The sequence below is a fragment of the Tupaia chinensis genome, unplaced genomic scaffold, assembly GCF_000334495.1.
Source record: "Tupaia chinensis unplaced genomic scaffold, TupChi_1.0 Scaffold000115_1, whole genome shotgun sequence".
NCBI classification, from domain to species: domain Eukaryota; kingdom Metazoa; phylum Chordata; class Mammalia; order Scandentia; family Tupaiidae; genus Tupaia; species Tupaia belangeri.
The window spans coordinates 1,418,209-1,433,036 of record NW_006159579.1 but is presented as its reverse complement, the minus strand read 5'-3'; the positions used below and the strand labels follow the sequence as shown (position 1 = coordinate 1,433,036).

Genomic DNA, 14,828 nt, shown 5'->3' with positions numbered 1-14,828 from the left:
GAGTGCCCGTCTCTCTGTCTCTGTCTTTCTCTATCATAAAATAACTAAATAAATGAACTTAAAAAAAAGTCTTGGGGCCAGCAGGTAGTAGTTAAGGCACTGGACTCCATATGGCCAAGCGTGATTCAAGTCCTGGACCTGGCAGCTTGCTTTCTCATTTTTTTTCTCTCTCTTGCTGGTGAGTGAATGTGCCCCAGAGCAAACTTAAAAATAATAATAAATAAAATTAAATAAATATATTTTTTAAATCTACCAAAAAAACCCACAGTCTCTTTTCTTTCACTTTGCAATTGTACTTCCTCTTCCCACCCATCCCTAACTAACCCCTGGCAACCACTCATTTTGTCTCCATCACTATGACTTTGTACTACTAAAATTTTGTTTTTCTGGAGATATCATTTAAAAATGAACTAATACAATATGTGAACTGTGAAACCAACAGGGACTGGCAATACCTTTTCTAATATGATCTAAAACCATGAATTCAATTCCTTTAATAGTTATAGAACTATTAAGGCTATCTACTTATAGTTCAGGTAGAGTGAGTTTTGGTAGTTTGTGGTTTTTAAGGAATTTGTCTATTTCATCTAAGTTGTATTTATATGCAAAAAGTTGTTCACAGTTGTCCCTTATTATCTCTTAAATGCCTGGGGGGGTCTATCTCTATAGATTCTTTGTATCTTCACTCTCTTTTTTTGTCAGATTTGGAAGAAGTCTATTAATTTTATTTCTTTTCAAAGAACTAGCTTTCAGTGTTCTTTCTCCCCACATCCCTTTGTTTTCAATTTCAATAGTTCCTGCTCTTATTATTATTTAATTCTTTCTCTCTGTCTGAGATTTAGTTTGCTTTTTTCATTCTAATTTCTTAATATGCAAAATTATTTGATTTGAGACTTCTTTTATAATAAAAGCATTTGATGCTATAAATTTCCCTTTAAACACTGCTTTGTCTATATTCTAATTTTTTTTGGGGGGGAGAGGTTTTTGCTATAGGGCACGTGCAGTCACCAGAAAGACAGAGAGAGACAGAGAGACAGAAAGTGAGAAATCACCCCCAAGAGGGGATGGCCATGTCACAATCCCTTCTCCATTCTCCTCTCGGGATCTTGGGCACACACGCACATGTGCCCAGCGTGAGTTTAAGACACCGGGTCTGGGACTCAAACCACAGTCGACTTCGTGAGAGTTCAGCGACATAGCCATTACACTAACTGTTGTTAGAAAAATATTCTAATATTTTTGATTTATTGTATTATCATTTTTGTTCCTTTCAAAATATTTTATAATTTTACTTGAGATTTACTCTGTGATAAATTTATTAGAAGTATGTTGATTATTAGAAGTATGTTGTTTAATATCTAAATGTTTGTATATTTCCCTGTAATCGCTCTTATTTTAATTTCTAGACTAATTTCCATTATTGTCAGAAAACATACTTTACATGATTTTCTCTAAACCTTTAAATCGTTGGATCCAGGGCACTCATATGCATGTCCAATGTGTTTTAGGCTGACTGGGCCCAATTTTGAACAGTGGCCTTTATGGCTTCCAGCATTGCAGTTTGTCATGCTACCATCTGTGTCACCACAGCCAGGCCACTCAACTTTCTTTTGATTAGTGTTTCTCTGTTATATTTTTTCCCAGCCTTTTACTTTTTTTTTTCCTTTGAAGAAATTTTTGCTATAGGGCATGTGTGCTCACCAGAAAGACAGAGAGAGACAGACAGACAGAAAGCAAGAAATCACCCCGCATGGGGAATGGCCAAGCTACAGTCCCTTCTCCTCCATTCTCCTCTCTGGATCTTGCACACGCAGACACACAGGCCTGGCTTGAGTTTAAGTCACCTGGTCCGGGATTCGAACCACGGTTGACTACATGGGAGTCCAGCGACATAGCCATTATGATATCTGCTGGTATCTCCACCCTTTTACTTTTAATCGAGCTGTATCATTATATTTGAAATCAGTTTTTTTTTTCCTATTAGTTTACCAGAGGGTGTGTGCACTCAAAGGGGAGAGAGAGAGAACACACCCTTCAGGGATATGGTCACACTACAATCCCTTCACCTCCATTCTACCTCTTCTTGGGATTTGGGGCATGCATGCACACATACTTGGCATGCTTTACAGGCCACTGGGTCTAGGACTCAAACTGCATCATTAGCTATGTGGGATCCAGTTGCCTCAATCACCATGCCACCAGTTGGCCACTAAAATTAGCTTTTTTTAATAGACAGTATATAGTTGGTTCATTAAAAAAAAAAAATCCATGCTGGCAATTTTTTTAATAATTATTTTATTTATTTATATTTATTTAATTTGACCAGAGAGGGACAGAGAGAGAGAGAGAGAGAGAGAGAGAGAGAAGCCGTCAGATCTGGAACTTGAACCATGGTCAGCCATGTGGAAGTCCAGTGCCCTTAACCACCACACCATCACCATTGCAGACTCAGATAGTTTGTTTTTTAATAGGTCGGTTCAGACCATCTACATTTAATGTAATAATTAATATGTTTGAATGTAGGGCTATTATTTTATTTTTTTTCTTCTTTTTTTATATTTCTGTTTCCTTTTTCCTGTGCACTTGCAAAGGGTGATGACCACACAGCAGTCTCTTCTCCTCCATTCTCCTCTCAGATTTTGGGCATACATGCACACATGCCAGTAAGTTTTTCAAGCTCCTGGGTCCAAGACTCAAAACACACAGTCACCAGGTGAGATCCTTAACCACCACCCATGGGCTGTCCCACAGTCTACTTTTAGTCAATGTTTGACCAATTCAAGTAGAATGCAGAAACGCTTCCACTGCTTGTATTATTCCCTTTACCTTCTCCCATAATGATGTAGTTGTCTAATATATTACATCTGCACAGATAGAAAACCCAATTAGATGATATTGTAATTTTTGTTTTTAACCATTGAACATCTTAAAGCACTCTGAGAATAATAGTAGATTGTATTTACTCAGATATATACGATTTCTGTTGTTCCTCCTCCATTTCTAATGTTTGTTTCATTGTGATGTTTCTGGTATCATTTTTTTTTTGTCTCTTTTCAGTAATTCTTTTGCAGTAGATCTACTGGCAATATAGTCTCTTAGTTTCCTTCATCTGAGAATATCTTTATTTCTCCTTCATTTCTCAAAGATAATTTCACTGGATATAAAATCTGAGTTAACATTTATTTAGCATGTTTAGAATGCCCTTTCACTTCTTTATGTCCTACACAATTTCTGATGAGAAATCCACAATCATTCAAATACTTGTTTTCCTATAAGTACTATGTCATTTTTACCCTATCTAGTTTAAGTATTTTTTCTTTGTTGTTAGTTTTCAGTAGTCTGATTATGAAGTGTCATATTATTATTTCTTATTCTTTATTTTTGGGGGGGTTTGTTGAGCTTTTTGAACTTGTAGACTTATGTCTTTCATTAATTTGGGGAAGTTCTCAACTATTATTTCTTCAACCATAATTTTAGTACTGCACTCTTTCTCCTCTCTGAAATGTCAATGACTTAAATGTTAGACCTTTTTGTATTGTTATCTGAGGCTTTGCTCATTAAAAAAAAAGAAGAAGAAAAAAAATCTTTGCTGTTCAGATTCACTAATTTCTATTGCTCTATCTTCAAGTTCACTTGAACCTCACTTTTTTTTTAACCTCTATTCTACTGTAGAACCTAACAGTGAATTTTCACTTTTGACTATTTTATTTTTCAGTGGAGTATGTATTGATAGTAATATCCTCTCAGTCCTAATATTTGTAATTTAAGATTTTTAAAAAATCAATCTAGTTGGGGACCAGCAGTTAGCGTAATGGCTATGTCAATGAACTCCCACGTAATCGACTGCGGTTCGAGTCTTGGACCCGGTGGCTTAAGCTCAGGCCAGGCGCATGTGCATGCATGCCCAAGATCCTGAGAGGAGAATAGAGGAGAAGGGACTGCAGCATGGCCATCCCCCTTGGGGGATGATTTCTCGCTTTCTGTCTCTCTCTGTCTCTCTCTGTCTCTCTGGCAAGCACACGTGCCCTATAGCAAAAAAAACTCTCAAAAAAAAAAATCAGTCTAGCTGAAGGTAATCAATTTAGTAACTATTTCAAAGAACCAATATCTTATTTCATTTATTTTTCTTGATTTTTCCCCATATTCTATTTAATTTATTTCCATGCTTACGCTTATAATGTTCTTTCTTTTGCTAACTCTGGGTTTAATTTGCCTTTTTCTCCAGCATCTTTATTTTTTTTAAATAATTATTAAATTTAATTAATTAATTAATTAGACCAGAGAGGGACAGAATGAGAGAGAAAGGAAAAGTAAGAAAGCAAGCCACCAAGTCTGGTACTTGAACCACAGTTGGCCATGTGGGAATCCAGTGCCCTCAACCACCAAGCCACCTACCAGCCCTTCCAAGCATATTACTGTGAATATTTAGATCACTAGATTTTTTTCTTTTCTTTCTTTTTTTTTTTGGTGGAGGGAGAATTTTTTGCTATAGGGCACATATGCTTGCCAGAAAGGCAGAGATAGAGAGACAGAAAACAAGAAATCACCCCATAGGGAGGGATGGTCACACTGCAATCCCTTCTCCTCCATTCTCCTCTCGGGATCTTGGGCAGGCACACATATGCGCCTGGCATGAGTTTAAGCCACCAGGTCCAGGACTTGAACCGTGGTTGACTACATGGGAGTCCAGTGACATAGCCAATATGCCAACTGCTGATCCCTATCACTAGATTTTAAATCCTTCTTTTTCTTTTTTTTTCCTCCACTGCTGTACTTTATTTTCCTTACATAACAACCTATTACTGGGGCCTAATAGTCTCACATAACAGTAGAAAACAAAATTCATCATCTCTTAAAGAATTGAGAATTGTGTACAAAAACTTTGCATAAATTAAAAAGATGAATTTATAGGTATAAATGCAAACTGTTTCCAACTCAAGGCAAATAATAGCCCAGGTGTTCTGGCAGGGAAACATGGTATAAAAAAGGAACTGGGTCCTAAAGTTTGGACTCTCCAACCAGGTTAAGACCAGCAAGACAGAAATGACAACTGGTTCAGAACTCCCACCTGCCTCTAGAGGAATCCTGGAATAGGCAGCTCAAGAAATTAATACCCTGCACAGATCGAGAGGCTGGTGGGCATGCACCCCCATGCCTAGGCTTCTGGCCCCAATTATGTCCTCACCTCAGCCACCAGGTGCCCAAGTCACATGTACTAAGCTTTTAAATCAAAGATATGTACAGGGTATCGAACATACACCATGGAACAACTAACTTGACTACAAGGTCAAGATCAGCTGGGACCAGCAGTTAGCGTAATGGCTATGTCGCTGAACTCTCATGTAGTCAATCACTGTTTGAGTCTTGGACCTGGTGGCTTAAACTCATGCTGGGTGCGTGTGCGTGCATGCCCAAGATCCCGAGAGGAGAATGGAGCAGAAGGGATTGTGGTGTGGCCATCCCCCCGGGGGGTGATTTCTCGCTTTCTGCTCTCTGGCAAGCGCACATGCCCTGTAGCAAAAACCTCTCCAAAAAAAAAAAAAAAAAAAAAAAAGAAAAGAAAAGAAAAGAAAGATTACCAACAAGCTCTATGATCCAGTGCTGATATCAGATACAAGCTTCAAGGACAAATTTCTTTTCGTGAGGCTAGCACAAAGCGTACATGTTTGCCCAGGCAAATTTACACTCTGAATTCACTCATGCAGCAAATGCTATGCATCTGCTTACAGTCGGCCTAGAAGCAATTACGGTGGACGATAGAGGAGCCCAGCTCATCTACTCCTGCTTGTTGATCCATATCTGCTGGAAGGTGGACAACAAGGCCAGGATAGAGCCACTAATTCACAGCGAGTGCTTGCTCTAGGGTGGAGGTGTGGGGCAATGATCTTTATCTTTATGGTGCTGGGTGCCAGAGCTGTGATCTCCTTCTGCATCTGGTTGGCGATGCCTGGATACGTGGCAGTGTTGTGGACAGCACTGCGTTGGCATATAGGTCCTTGGACATGTCCACATCACACTTCATGATGAAATTGAAGGTGGTCTCCTGGCTGCCGCAGGACTCCATGCCCAAGAAGGACCACTGGAACAGCGCCTATAGACACTGGAAGTGTTTGTTGCAGATGGTGATGACCTGGCCATCAGTCAGCTAGAAGCTCTTTTCCAGGGAGGAGGAGGATGCGACCGCTGCTGTTTCCTACTCAAAGTCCAGGGCAATGTAGCACAACTTCTTCTCGATGTTGTACAGAATTTCTCGTTCTGCCATGGTGATGAAGCTGTAGCTATGCTCAGTAAGGATCTTCATGAGGTAGTCCCTCAGGTCCAGGTCAGCCAGGTCCAGACACAGGATGGCATGCAGGAGGGCTTAGCCCTCATAGATAGGCACCATGTGGGTGACCCTGTTGTCTGAGTCCATGACAATACCGGTGGTGGGATCAGAGTCAAATAGGGACAGCCCCATCTGGATGGCCATGTACCTGACTGGGGTGTTGAAGGTCTCAAACATGAGCTGGGTCATCTACTTTCCATTGGCTTTGGGGCTCAGGGGGGCCCTCTGTCAGCAGCACAAGGGCCACCCACAGCTCGTTGTAGATGGTGCCATGCCAGATCTTCTCCATGTCATCCCGGTGGTGATGATGCCATGCTTGTTGGAATACTTCAGGGTTAGGATGCCACGCTTGCTCTGGGACTCACCCACGTTTAAGTCCTTCTATCCCATGCCCATCATCATGCCCTGAAGCCTGGGGCACCAGAGAATGGAGGGGAACACAGTTCTACAGAAGACCTGCTTTGCACATGCTGGAGCCATTGTCGATGATGAGCATGATCACTTCTTTTTCCTTGGTGATCTGTGGAGGCAGCCACCTCAGAGGAGTGGGGCTGTGGAGCGGTATAGGACATCGGGCCGGAGGCTGCGAGTGACTCTTTTTTTTTTAAGAGAGATTCTTTGGTATAGAGTGCATGCACTCTGAAGGGACAGAGAGAGGCAGAGAAACAGAAAGTGAGAAATCATCCCCCAGGGAGATGCCATGCCACAAACCCTTCTCCCCCATTCTCCTCTTGGGAATTTGGGCACCCACAGATCCACCCCCAGCAAGAGTTTTAAACCACCTGTCGGGGACTTCACCCATCATTAACTACGTTGGAGTCCAGCCAGGTAAGCATTACATCATCTGCTGGTCCAGAAATCTTCTTTTTTTTTAATACAGACATTTAGAGGGGCCAGTACATGGTATGGTGGTTAAGAAGTTGAACTCCAGCTCTCCAAGAAATGCTGAAGGGAATGCTATACCAGAAAAACTAAAGTCAGATACACAGAAATAAGATTACAAGAACCAACCAAGAGAATGGCCAGTCTAATGGTAAGGGCAAGTCTGGAGTTGAAATGTTAACTTCCAGAGTTTAAATGGAAAGATCAGAACAAAGTGACACTGCAAATTTGATAGAAGAGAAGATTAATTACGTGAGTCTGAACTAATGAAATAGAATTTTCTTTTTACTTTAAACTAAAACATTATTGATTTTCTTTGATGTTTTGATTTCTATGTTTAAGGATTTTTGAGTTCTCTTGAAGTGTTGATAGGTTCATCTACCTACTATTTGAAGTGAATCCTAACCTTTTTCCTGGATTTAAGTTTTAAGTAAATTTCTCTTAACATTTTTATTTTTTAAAATTTTTAAAAAGAATTATTTTAACTTTATTTATTATTATTATCATTATTATTTTCCAGTTTGATCAGAGAGAGACAGAGAGAGAGAGAGGAAGTGAGAAAGCAAGCCACCAGGTCTGAGACTTGAACCGTGGTTGGTCATATGGGAATCCAGTGCCTTTAATCACCATGCCACCTTTTGGTCCCTGCTTGAAATATTTTAAGGACCAGCAGTTAGCGTAATGGCTATGTTGCTGGACTCCCATGTAGACAACCGTGGTTCAAGTCTTGGATCCGGTGGCTTAAACTCATGCCAGGCGTGTGTGCGTGTGTGCCCGAGATCCCGAGAGGAGAATGGAGGAGAAGGGATTGCGGTGTGGCCATCCCCCCTGGGGGGGGTGATTTCTCACTTTCTATCTCTCTGTCTCTCTGTCTTTCTGGTGAGCGCACGCGCCCTATAGCAAAAAACTCTCAAAAACAAAAAAAAACTTGTTTAAAATTTTCTTTTGTAATTTTCTCTGACCCATGGGTAAATAAGGGACATGTTTGCTTAATTTCAAAATATTTGGAAATTCTTACAGATAACTTACTGATTTCTAATGTAATTATCTTGTATATAACAGACAAGAGACTATTATTTCTCTTTCAAAATGTATTAGATTTAGGGACCAGCAGTTAGCGTAATGGCTATGTCACGGGACTCCCATGTAGTCAACCGTAGCTCGAGTCCCAGACCCGGTGGCTTAAACTCACGCCAGGTGCGTGTGCATGCGTGCCCAATATCCCTAGAGGAGAATGGAAGAGAAGGGATTGCAGCGTGGCCATCCCTCCTCGGGGGTGATTTCTCGCTTTCTATTTCTCTGTCTCTCTCTGTCTTTCTGGTGAGCGCACGCGCCCTATAGCAAAAAAAACCTCTCCAAAAAAAAAAACAAGCACAAAAAGTATTAGATTTATTTGAAGATCAATCATATGGTCTATATTAATAAATATTTTAGATATACTTGAAAAGAATGTATATTTTCAATTTTGAGTGGAGAGTTCAATAAATGGCAATTAGATCCAGTTTGTTTACATTGTATTACTAAAGATTTTTTTTTTACTGATTTTGTGAATTGCTGTTCTATCAATTGCTAAGAGAAAGGTATGAGATCTCTAAGTATAACTGTGTTTGTCTACTTTTTCCTTACATCTGCCAGGTTTTGCTTCATCTATCTTGAAACTTTACATGCATACATATTTAGAATTTTATGTCTTTTTAATAAATAGACTCCACCTTTATTTTTTAGTTTGCTATATGGTGTGTGCACTCCTGAAGAAAGAGAAAGAGAGGGAAGAAGAGAGAGAGAAAGAACCCCTGCAACTCCAGAGGGAGGGCCACAATACAATCCCTTCTTTTCCATTCTCCTCCTAGGATTTTGGACACACACACACACACACCCAGCATGTTTTTTAAGCCATCAGGTCGAAGACTTGAACCGTGAAGACAGCCACGTGGGATCCAGCCACCTTGAAGACACTTTGAAGAGCTCATGGGAAATGGAGTTAAGTACAAGATTTTTTTGTGCAAAAATTTTTTTTTAATATTTTTTAAAAGAATTATTTTATTTAACTTTATTTATTATTATTATCATTATTATTTTCCAGTTTGATTAGAGAGACACAGAGAGAGAGAGAGGAAGTGAGAAAGCAAGCCACCAGGTCCGAGACTTGAACCATGGTCAGCCATGTGGGTGTCCAGCGCCTTTTACCACCATGCCACTTGCCGGCCCCATGCAAAAATGTTTTTAAATCCATGCACAGTTTTTCATAATATACATTGTCTATAAGATTTTGAAGACTCCTAGTATATGTGCATCTTTTTGTAAACAATGTACACTTTAGTGCAATCTGCCATTGGTGTGTTTAGTATGTCTGTATTAGTTTTCTATAGATGTGTAATGAATTAAAACAAGATTAGCAGGGCCAGCGGATGGTGTAATGGTTACATCGCTGGACTTCCACATAATCAATCGCAGTTCGAATCCCAGCAGCTTAAAACTCACACCAGGCACTTGTGTGTGTGTGCCCAGAATCTCAAGAAGAGAATGGAGGAGAATGCAAAAGGGTTTACAGCATGGCTGATCCCCTAGAAGATGATTTCTTGCTTTCTGTCTTTCCAGCAAGTGCACGTGCCCTATAACAAAAATCTCTCTCAAACAACAACGAAAAACAAGATTAGCAGCTTCTTAACTCACAGTTCTATAGGTCAGGAGTCTGTAATGCCATGGCAGGGTTACTGCTAAGTCTTGCAAGGCTCAAATCAAGGTGTTGGCTACTGGCATTCTTTCTATTTTTCTTTTTTTTAATATGGAACACTTCATGAATTTTCATGTCATCCTTGCTCAGAGGCCATAGCTAATCTTCTCTGTATTGTTCTGATTTTGGTATCTGTCATTCCTTTTTTTTTTTTTTTGGGGGGCATGTGTTCACCAGTTTTTTTTTTTTAGGGTGCATGTGTTCACCAGAGACACAGAAAGAGACAGGGAGACAGAAAGGGAGAAATCACCCCTAACCACCACCCAGGGGGATGGCTGCACTGCAATCCCTTCTCCTCCATTCTCCTCTCGGGATTTTGGGCATGCATTTACACATATCTGGTGTGAATTTTAAGCTGCCAAGTCCAGGACTTGAATCACAGACAATTATATGGGAGTCCAGAGATGTAACCATTATGGTATCTGCTAGTCCTAATACTGGCATTCTTATATGTAGGGAGAATCTGCTTCAAAACTCATTCAAGGTTATTTGTAGAATTCAGTTCCTTGGGATTACATGGCTGGATTTCTCATTTCCTTGCTGGCTATTAGCTGGTGGTTTTTCTCATCTAGAGGCCACATGTATTACTTCTTCTCTAGCTGCCTCACAATTTAGTAGAAATAAAATCTTTCAAGGCCAGAGGCAGAATCTCCTTCACTTTAGAACTTCCTCACAGTTTGAAACACTCTGACTTCTGCTACCAGAGAAAGAAAATTCTCTTCTTGTAAAGAGTTTATGTGGACACCAGCAGGTGGCATGGTGGTTAAGGTGCTGGACTTCCAACCACAGTTCAAGTACTGGACCTGGCAGCTTGAAATGTTAATTAACTGTGAAGCTGTGGAATTTGGGACACAAATGTCAGTAAGTGAAAAAAGTGTGAGGGCTGGCCCTGATAGCTAGTGATTAAGAGCACCAGATCCAACATGGACAACTATAATTTGAATTCCAGTCCATGAGGCTTGAAAAATACACCAGGCACAAAATCTGTGTACCCAAAATCTGACAGGATGGAGAAATGACTGGTGGAGAAGGGACTGTGATGTGTCCACCTCCCACTGAATGTTGCTTTCTCCCACTTTCTCTGTTTCTGGTGAGTACATGAACCCTCTAGAAATTTTTTAAGAATTATTTTATTTAATTTTATTTATTCATTCAATTATTATTATCTTAAACTTGACCAGAGAGAGAAAGAGAGGGAAAGTGAGGAAGCAAGCCACCAGGTCCGGGATTCGAACCATGGTCATGTGGGAGTGCCCAGCACCTTAACTACCATGCCACCTGCTGGTCCCTGAACCCTCTAGAAATTACAAAAAAAAAAAGTTGATTTTTAAAAAGGAAATTTTTATCATCTTAAATACTACATTTTTTATTTTCCAAGGTAAAACTAATTGGGTATAATAATTTTACCTCTCTTGGGGACCAGCAAGTGGCATGGTAGTTAAGGCGCTGGACACTCCCATGTGGCTGACCATGGTTTAAGTCCTGGACCTGGTGGTTTCCTTTCTCACTTTCTTTCTGTCTCTGTGTCTCTCTCTGGTTCAAATTAAAATAATAAATGAATAAATAAAGTTAAATAAATAATTCTTAAAAAAATCATTTTACCTCTCTTCTGCTACATGTTATAAGTGAAATAAATGATATAAAAATATTTTATTGAACTCAAGGGTGTTCTGGGGCTATCAAAATTAGGGTGATATTGCTTAGAAAAGTTTGAACTCTACAAAAATTTGCTGGAAATGTTTATTTACAAGTGCTTTACCATAGAATGAAAGAGCTTTAGTTAAGAGGGGAAATAGCATCATGTAAAATGCCCATGATTAAAGAGAAACAGCTGCATTAAAGAGTTGCATGGCCCAAACTGTTTGATTTTAATTTTTAGGAGTATAATTGGCCTCAATGGGTTTGTGAAAGATTTGGAAACAAAAGGACACCAGAGAAAAACAAATAATGACTCAAGAACTGCTAACGCAAGACAATGAGATTCATTTCAGCCTAAATAGTCCCTTAAAGCACATTCTCTGCAAAGTAGGAAAATATTTCAATTAAAATTTCCTAAACCTGCCTTGGAACTTTATTTAAGAAGCTATAAATATATCAGATTTTTAAAAATGGTCTCTAAAACTTTAATAATCTTCCTTTCCAAAGAATTTTATATTTCCCTGTTCTTTGACCCGAGATTCTCATCACTTAGGGGTGAAAGCTTCTGAAAGATTAAGTCTTGAATCAGTCTTAGTTTATAGTCTTAGATTAAGCTAATAGTATTTCTCTTTTTTTTTTGGAGAGGTTTTTGCTATAGGGCACGTACGCTTGCCAGACAGACAGAGACAGAGAGACAGAAAGTGAGAAATCACCCCCGGGGGGATGGCCATGCCACAATCCCTTCTCCTCCATTCTCCTCTTGGGATCTTGGGCACGCACACACACGCGCCCGGCGTGAGTTTAAGCCACCAGGTCCGGGACTCGAACTGTAGTCGACTACATGGGAGTCCAGCGACATAGCCATTATGCTAACTGCTGGTTCCAAGCTAATAGCCTTTCTCTAAAACCCTACTTTCATCAGCCCTTTATTGTCTATCACAGGGCTCAGCAGACTTTCTGTAAAGGCATTGTTGGCCAAAAGGTCTCTGGGGCAACTCTGCTAGTCAACTCTGCTTGCCTAAAAGCAACCACAGATATACCACATGCATACCAGTAAAGAGTGGGCATGGCTGTGCTCCAGTAATATTTTACTTACAAACACAGGAAGTGGGCCATATTTGGACTGCTTGATAATGTAGTTTTCTTTTCCCGGTCTATCTGATCAAATCTAAATGCTTCATTCTGGCATCTCAGCAGGAGTTTCATCATTTGTTTCTGCCTGATCTTCCATTGTTTCCCAACATTAAGTCTAGTTCCAGGCCAAGTATCCAAGCGTTTTCCAAATGCTGCACTGTCAGTACTTTGCATATGTGATCCCTTACCACAAATCATTTCTTCTCTTCACTCTATCCTTCTAAGTTCTTGTACCCTTCAATAAAGAAAGGTCCTCCTTGGGGCTGGCAAGTGGCGTGGTGGTTAAAGGTGCTGGATTCCCACATGGCTGACTGTGGTTCAAGTCCTGGACCTGGCAGCTTGTTTTCTCACTTTCCCTTTCTCTCTTTCTCTCTCTCATTCCATCCCTCTCTGGTCAAATTAAAATAAATGAATAAAAATAAATAAAATTTAAAAAATAAAAAAGAAGGGTCCTCCTCTAAAAGAGAATGCTGTCTTTTTCAATTGAGTATGGAGGGTCACACATGGAACAGTGAGGGAGGAAGAGGACACCGACCAGATTGACTGAATCAACCCTGGCAATCAATGGCATGAAAGCTATCACAGCCATATCATCCTTACATCCTGTGCTGCAGGTTCTACCCATCCTTTAGGGTCTGGCTATAGCTTCATTATGAAGCCCTCATGGATAACTCCAACAAACATACCTCTCTTTTCTCAACCCTTCATTTCTATCTATCTAGCAAAATATTTTGAACTTGTGTCAGAGCGTTTAGTCAATTATAATACTACAATACACCACCTTATGTAAGTATCAAATTGTCTTTTAGACAAATTTTGTCTAGAGAACAGAGGTCTACTCAGACTTGGATTTACTGTAAAGTTAATTAAACTTTAGCTTACTTCACTTGCTCAGGTCCCTATACTTAGGTTTATATTTATAATATATTCTCTTACTTAATGAGAGCCTCTAAATATCAGCTTCAGGATCCACAAAACCTAGATCTGCTCCCTGAGCTCACTACAAGGCAAGATACAAAGCTGGTCCAGAAGAGATTGCTAACTATTCCTTAATATTCATTTTCCTTGATGGAATGTCTACCCTGATGCCCCTAGATTGTTGCATAAGGGAAAAAATATATATCCATACACATATATCTTGGATGCCCCTAGATTGTTGCATAAGGGAAAAAAATATATATCCACACACATGTATCTAATTTAAGTCACTGTTTTTTTGGTCTCTCTGTAACACTAGCTTAGATCTTGCACCATAATCTGGTCACAATAAATGCTCAAAAATATTTATGGAACAAATTGTGGCCATTAACTAAAAAACAGATCGATGCGGACCTGCTATTCAGACTTATTCAGCAGCTCACCTTCCCCACAAATTTTTGCTAAATTTGTACTTTATAGGAAAAAAGAGTAATAGGATATATTTGCATAATAAAAGTGTGTGTAGTTATAACTGCATTTTCTGTTTGGGAGATGGCAATTTACTTTTGAAGCACCTATATAAGGCAAGTTAGAATAGTAGTTTATATAAGTACTCCCAAGTTATCTTCCTATTACTAGGTCTTTAAGCTAGGTCAATAAGCAAGGAATTTAAAAGCATATGTTGGGGCCAGTAGTGGGAGTAATGGCTATGTCGCTGGACTCGAGTCCCGGACCTGGTGGCTTAAACTCATGCCGGGCATGTGTGTGTGCGTGCCCAAAATCCTGAGAGGAGAATGGAGGAGAAGGGATTGTGGTGAGGCCATCCACCCTGGGGGGGCGATTTCTCGTTTTCTGTCTCTCTGTTTCTCTCTGTCTTTCTGGCGAGCACACGCACCTTATAGCAAAAACCTCTCAAAAAAAAAAAAAAAGCATATGTCTAGTGGTGTATTGTAGTGCCATAGGTTATTTTTCAATGATATCATGCAAGACTGCACTAGAATACTACAATTCTATCCATACAAAAAACATATATTAGAAAAGTGCCAGAAAGCGACAAGACATACTACAACATGATAATATAAATCTGACATAATCATCTATTTATTCTGAATATTACTATGGGTACACAATAAAGTACAAATTTATAAACAAAATATGTAGTCTTGTGTGATTGTGACTGCCTCATGTAGTAAATAC

At 39.7% G+C, this 14,828-nt stretch overlaps 1 protein-coding gene and 2 pseudogenes across 2 annotated transcripts in view; all 3 read right to left on the bottom strand.

The window, feature by feature from the left end:
* Positions 1-14,828, bottom strand: part of ASIP (agouti signaling protein) — a 206,873-nt gene that overhangs the window by 134,800 nt on the left and 57,245 nt on the right. The window lies entirely within an intron of this gene.
* Positions 5,575-6,960, bottom strand: LOC102488616 (actin, cytoplasmic 1-like; annotated as a pseudogene).
* Positions 9,987-10,083, bottom strand: LOC114007025 (uncharacterized; annotated as a pseudogene).